This window comes from Excalfactoria chinensis, chromosome 15 (assembly GCF_039878825.1).
Source record: "Excalfactoria chinensis isolate bCotChi1 chromosome 15, bCotChi1.hap2, whole genome shotgun sequence".
Taxonomy (NCBI): domain Eukaryota; kingdom Metazoa; phylum Chordata; class Aves; order Galliformes; family Phasianidae; genus Excalfactoria; species Excalfactoria chinensis.
Genome location: NC_092839.1, coordinates 10,946,927 through 10,952,300, shown reverse-complemented (window position 1 = coordinate 10,952,300; position 5,374 = coordinate 10,946,927). Strand labels below are relative to the sequence as shown.

The 5,374-nt window shown below is 49.1% G+C and overlaps 1 long non-coding RNA gene across 2 annotated transcripts; it reads left to right on the top strand.

The window, feature by feature from the left end:
- The first annotated feature begins 373 nt into the window (after nucleotides 1-373).
- On the top strand, nucleotides 374-5,022 carry LOC140259325 (uncharacterized). Of its 2 annotated transcripts, none has more exons than XR_011905389.1 (4): nucleotides 374-397; nucleotides 2,935-3,179; nucleotides 3,837-3,913; nucleotides 4,745-5,022. It is a non-coding gene; the product is annotated as an uncharacterized lncRNA (long non-coding RNA). The 2 variants fall into 2 exon arrangements; XR_011905390.1 differs by lacking the exon at nucleotides 4,745-5,022 and adding an exon at nucleotides 3,995-4,528.
- Nucleotides 5,023-5,374: the final 352 nt, after the last annotated feature.

The following is a 5,374-nucleotide window of genomic DNA, read 5'->3' as shown; positions in this document are numbered from 1 at the left end:
CATCACAAACCTTACAATCTCAGGCTGCGCTGATTTACTTCCCAACATCTAGGAATGAAAGCAGAACGGCAGCAAAATGCACAGTGCTGTTTTCCATTCTGCCCAAAGCATACACGAATTTAACATGTCATTCCTCAAATGGAACAGGTCTGCACAATTCATTACAGCCATCTATCACAGCTCATTTTTTACAGCTGTACCAGAAATGCTGAGTCAAGGCCTGAAGCGGTGATGGAGCACCTGGTGGGAAGGCAGGGCAGCTCAGGTGTAAGCAATGCATCTGAGATCAGAAGGGCTGGAGCCAGGATCCACCCCTTCCAGCCCTCATTTAAGGGTTGGCAGTGGGGATGTAGGCATCTCTCTTTGGAGGTTCCAGCATATCTGAGGTCTTCTGAAGGTAAGTGGGTTTTTCTTTTGTTTCTGCATCCATAGTTGTTGTATTTGGGTTTGTTTGCATTTGCTGCCCTAGGATTGTGTCACTCTGCTATCATTGCTGTACTTTCTATCATGTTATAGCATTACAACAGCTAATTAACTTTGTAGGCAATAATTTGCCCTGCAGGCACCACCCATACAGGGGAATACTCTATTCCCAGGAGGAAGGCTGCATTCTTTGCCTCTCCAGAACAGATTATAGTAATGGGCTGCAGGAATGAGGAAACAATTGCTTGCCATGCTTTGGCCAAGGAGCAGTGCTGTCCTTCCTCTCCTGAATTTGTTCTTTATAGGACACGACAGTCTGAGAAAACTGATTTAGCCAAATCTCCATGCCAGTGAGCAACGTGTATTTGATTCAAGTGCTGTTTCCCAGTGAGCAGAGAAGACACAGAGCTGCACAATCATTGCTGCAGTACCGAGGGTCAAACACTCATCCTTCTCACAGCTGAGCTGAGTGAGCCCAGGTAGGAAGGGAGGTGATGAAGAGATAACAAAACCTGGGGCAGAGAAAGGGGAATGGTGCCTGCTGTGGCTCCCAGGACAGAGGGCTGTGGGTGTTCCTGCCTGCAGGAGCTGGTAGCTCATGTGTTGTGTTACTCTTGGAGTTTGGACGTGGCCTTTGAGTCCTCCTCTCAGCTCCTTTTATTCCCTGCTAGGTTTACACAGCCTCTCAACTTCTAGTGTATATTTAGTCCAAAGAAAAACACCATTAAAATGCCGAGGAGGCTTTCAAGACAATTGTTTTATTATATTAAACCAACTTCAAGTCTAAACTCTGCTTCTGTGAAGTTACTCACTGGATGGGATGCTTCAAACCTGAATTACTGACCAAAATGTAACCGTCACCAAAAAAAGATGGCAGCTTTCACAGCTCAACCAGAGCAGGTAAGGGTTTTAACAAGAGGATGCCTCAGGGATCTGCACACAGCCCTTCTGCACCAGCTGCTGTCCCAAAGATGGGCATCCTTTGCTGCACCTTCACCAACCCTGGTGCTGTGTCTCTGAAACACCCAATGCCTCAGTGCAGCTCTCTGGCACATGCTTGCTCTGCTCCTATTGGTGCTTCAGAGGAGGATAATTCTGAGCACCACAGCCTGTGTGTCACCCGGTGAAACCCAAGAGCTGTATCCATTTTTAGCACCCGGCTGCTTGCCTGAAGATACGTTGCATTATCTGACCAACACGTAAGGGAACAACATGAACTGCAGCTCCCCCTGCCACTTATTTACCTTCAGTTTAAACAGTGCCTCTGCAGCCCGCTGCGCTGCCTCCCGTGCACCCATTTACTCAGCACCTCTTGCAGGGCCGCTCTATTTTTACAAGTGTGCTGCTGGATTTTATCTTCAGCTGCCTTTTTTATTTTTATTTTTTAGCTCCTGTACTCTCTAAACTTATTTAAAGCATGTTGGCAGATAAGAGCAGCGAGGGAAGATATAGCAAATGTATCATGGTTGGCATTGAGAATCGAGAATTAAAGCGAGAGATAACAGCAGAGGTTAAAAATGAACCACTGAGCTGAACAGCAGTGGTGCTCGTGCTCAGCAGGTGAGCTCTGAGGCTGTGAGCACTGCATGCCAACGGGTGCTGAGTGCATTGATTCATCACCCCAACACATGCAAAGCCACTTGAAAGTCTGGGCATCATTAGAGCTAAGAGTCCTGTTCTCCTGAGGCTTTTTAAAACAGATTTGGTGATTCTCTTTGCCAGGTTTGTTTCTGTCCTGTTTGTATCAAATCTTCAGTTGCAGTATATTGGTTGTATTTTGGTTTCCGTCTTTCTCATGCTATCCATAACCTTGGTTTTTTTCCTCTCTGGATCTCATTTGAAAACTTAGAGGAAATCACAGGTTCATGGACTTGTGTACACGTTATGGCTTCCTACAGTGTCTGTCTCTGTGTTTGGGGGAGATGCTCCCTCAGATGAAGCAGGAGTTGGGGCTTTGTTTGCCTGGCTCTCAGGTGCCCACTGTGCCCTGTGGGGCTGCCCTGTGCTCCCATGGTGTCCCTGCAGCAGCCGCCTCTGGTACACTGTGCACGTCTGGGGCTGAGCTCAGCTCCATTTCACATTCAGGCAGTCTCAGAGCTGGCTGGAATGAGGGCTTGCTAAAGCTCCCATCAGATGCTGATGGGCCTTTTTGTGCCAGGAAAACGGATGTGTGTGACAACAGCAAAAGTGGCTGGAAGCATCCCAAAGGCTGAGTGAAACGAGGGGATTTTGAGTGGCACCGAACAAAAGGAGCAGTGATTTAATCGCCACAGATGGGGAGGGGGGAGCAGTGTCAGGAAAAGCAGGAGGCTGAGATTAGGGAGGCAATAAAATGGAAATGGGCAAGAGGTGGAGCAAACCGTGCTGTGATAAGGGGAGGTGGATTTCAGCGGTGGCAGATGGAGGGGAGCTGGCAGCCAAAGAGGGAACAAAAGAAAAACCAACAGGTAATAAATCCGTAAAAATCTCAATCAACAACTTGAAATACCATTTCCAAACTGTTTTCTCCAGGGAGCTGTGATTACAGCAGATGGATGTGCAGGGCTGTGTGCTCTCTTCAGATGCACACGAGGGCCTCCAGCCAGGTGAGCAGGGCCTGAGCTCCTGTGGGCAGCATGGTTCTCCTGGCATAAGAGTGGTCATCGAACAGCAAAAGGTGGAAGAAACTGCTTCTTTTCTTGGCTGACCGTTTGAGTCAGCAGCATGAAGGTGATGCGCTGTGTTTCCTTGAGCCCTGCAGCAGTGCTCTGCACCAGGTATCTCAGTTGTGCCCATTGGTTGTGTGTCTGTCCCACCCCTCCCTGCCTCTCTTTCATCTGTTAGATGAAATATCAGTTATTTGGTGTTATATACTGGGAGAATGGAAACTTCTGGGTACTTCCTGGCTGCCCCTTCCTTATCCCCACATGGGTCTTTCTTCCTCCCTCTGCCTCCTCAGCCTATGCAACATCTCCTGAGCCCAGATGAACAAGGCTGTACCATAGGAGGGTACAGATCATTGTATAAAATAGTTATTTATGCTTCAAAGGCTTCCATTAGCTTTCCCTCCTCATTCCTTACAGGCAGGGCAAGAAGATGCTTGGGACAATGATCCTTACTTGTGGCCTATAAACTTCATTTCTGGTCTATGATTCTTAATAGCATGTACTCATAAAGTCCAAATGTAAAGGAAAGGGGGGAAAAAAAACACAGTCCTTCTCCAGCACGTGACCAGGAGGGCTATGAGCAGTGAGGGCACAGGGCAGCAGGGAGCTGAGGCTGGAGCTCTTTGTCCAGGAGCTTTCTTGGAAGCCCCTGGAACTCCTTGCCATCGGCACGTCATTGGGAATAAGAAGCATTTCAGCAGTGCTGAGATGAATGCACAATCAGGGGCAGCCCGGCTGCTTTTTTTAAGAACATTTTTTTTCCCTTAGGGAAGCACTGCGGTCAGCCAGAAGTTCTTGGACAGGCAGTGGGAGTGAAGTGCATGAAATCCAATGCTCCATGTCAGGTACCGGGGTCAGGCCGAGGGTCCCTTCAGATCCAAAGCACAAATATAGCAAATGTTTCCCACCCCCCTCCCCTCCCCCAGGAAAGCCCTCTTTAGCCCACTTCTGGAAAACACAGAGCAGAGACAGAATGAGATGGGAGGACAAAGTCAGCCAAGTGAACACAAAGCACTGGAGTTTACATCGGATATCAGTGCGTGTGGACCCAGGGGCTGGCTCAGCTGCAGCACTGCCTGGCAGGGCCCGGCAATGGCAGCCTGGGGTGCAGGTCCTTGTCTGACCCCACTGTGTTTCACATGCTGTTCTCCCTCCTCTGGGCTGAGCCAGCTCATCTTGCTTGAAAGTCCAACTGAAAACACCATCTAAAAACAGCTTCACAGGCTGGTGCCCAGAGGGGAGGAGCAGAGCCCAGCGGGCACAGACAGAGCTTCAATAAACAGCAGAGCAGACGGAGAGGGGATGGGAAGGATCTCACACTGACAGCAGCAGCTCTGCACGGGTTGGGATGCAGGAGGAGGATGTGCAGCTCCCATGCACCCAGTGCTCCGTGTATGTGGCTTTGGTGAGATCACAGTTCCCCTGTGTCTAGGCTGGGACTTGGAGTTGGTAATGAACACTCAAAGAGGATCATGGTTTTTTTATTATCAAGCTTTCCTGTGGTTGAAAGAAGGCACCTATTTCCACTCCTAGGTATTTTTGGTCAGGATGAAAAGCTAAATAGTGTACTCTAGATGTCACACTTCCAGCTGGCTCCAGATAACTTTGGTTGAGAAAACTTTGCACAGAACACCAGCATATTTTGAGCCTGAACTGTAATTCTCTTCTTCTGGCAGGAATTTGCTGCTAATCGAGCCTATCTGCAGCATGGGAACCAACGAGTGAGGGCTGAAACCAAGGCTGTCAGACTCACTTCGCTTACTGGTTACGAAATGGGACAAATCAGCCCCAGAGTCACACGGAAACATGAGCACGGTGGTGACACGGCCTTTCATGCACAGCGTCAGCACTAAAAACAGCATATAGATGGTTTGGGAAGTTATAAACACCGACCTCATGATTCTATTCTGAGCTGGTCCTATGACAAAAAGGGGAAAAAAAATAACCAAATGAAAACAGCAGCAACAAAAATCCAACAGAAGATAAGAGCCCAAAGCAATGGGCAGCACTGCATGGGGCCCACTGTGCTGGCTGTGTGCCTTTGTCGGGTTACTTATGTTGTGTCCCTGTTTAGCCTCCCATGTCCAAAGTTGGGATGGATATTCAGAATGGCTCTTTCTAATCTTCAGCATGTCAGACTTCCTCGGTTGATCTCAAGTCTGCATCCAGACATCTCCCACATATGGTGTGGGGCTGATCCTGCCCTGCAGGAGGGGCCCTGGGCAGCTGGTCCAGCTGGATGGGACCCTTCAGGGCAGAGGTACGAGTGCAGCCCCAGCCACACCTGCCCCCAGCCCTCCTCCACC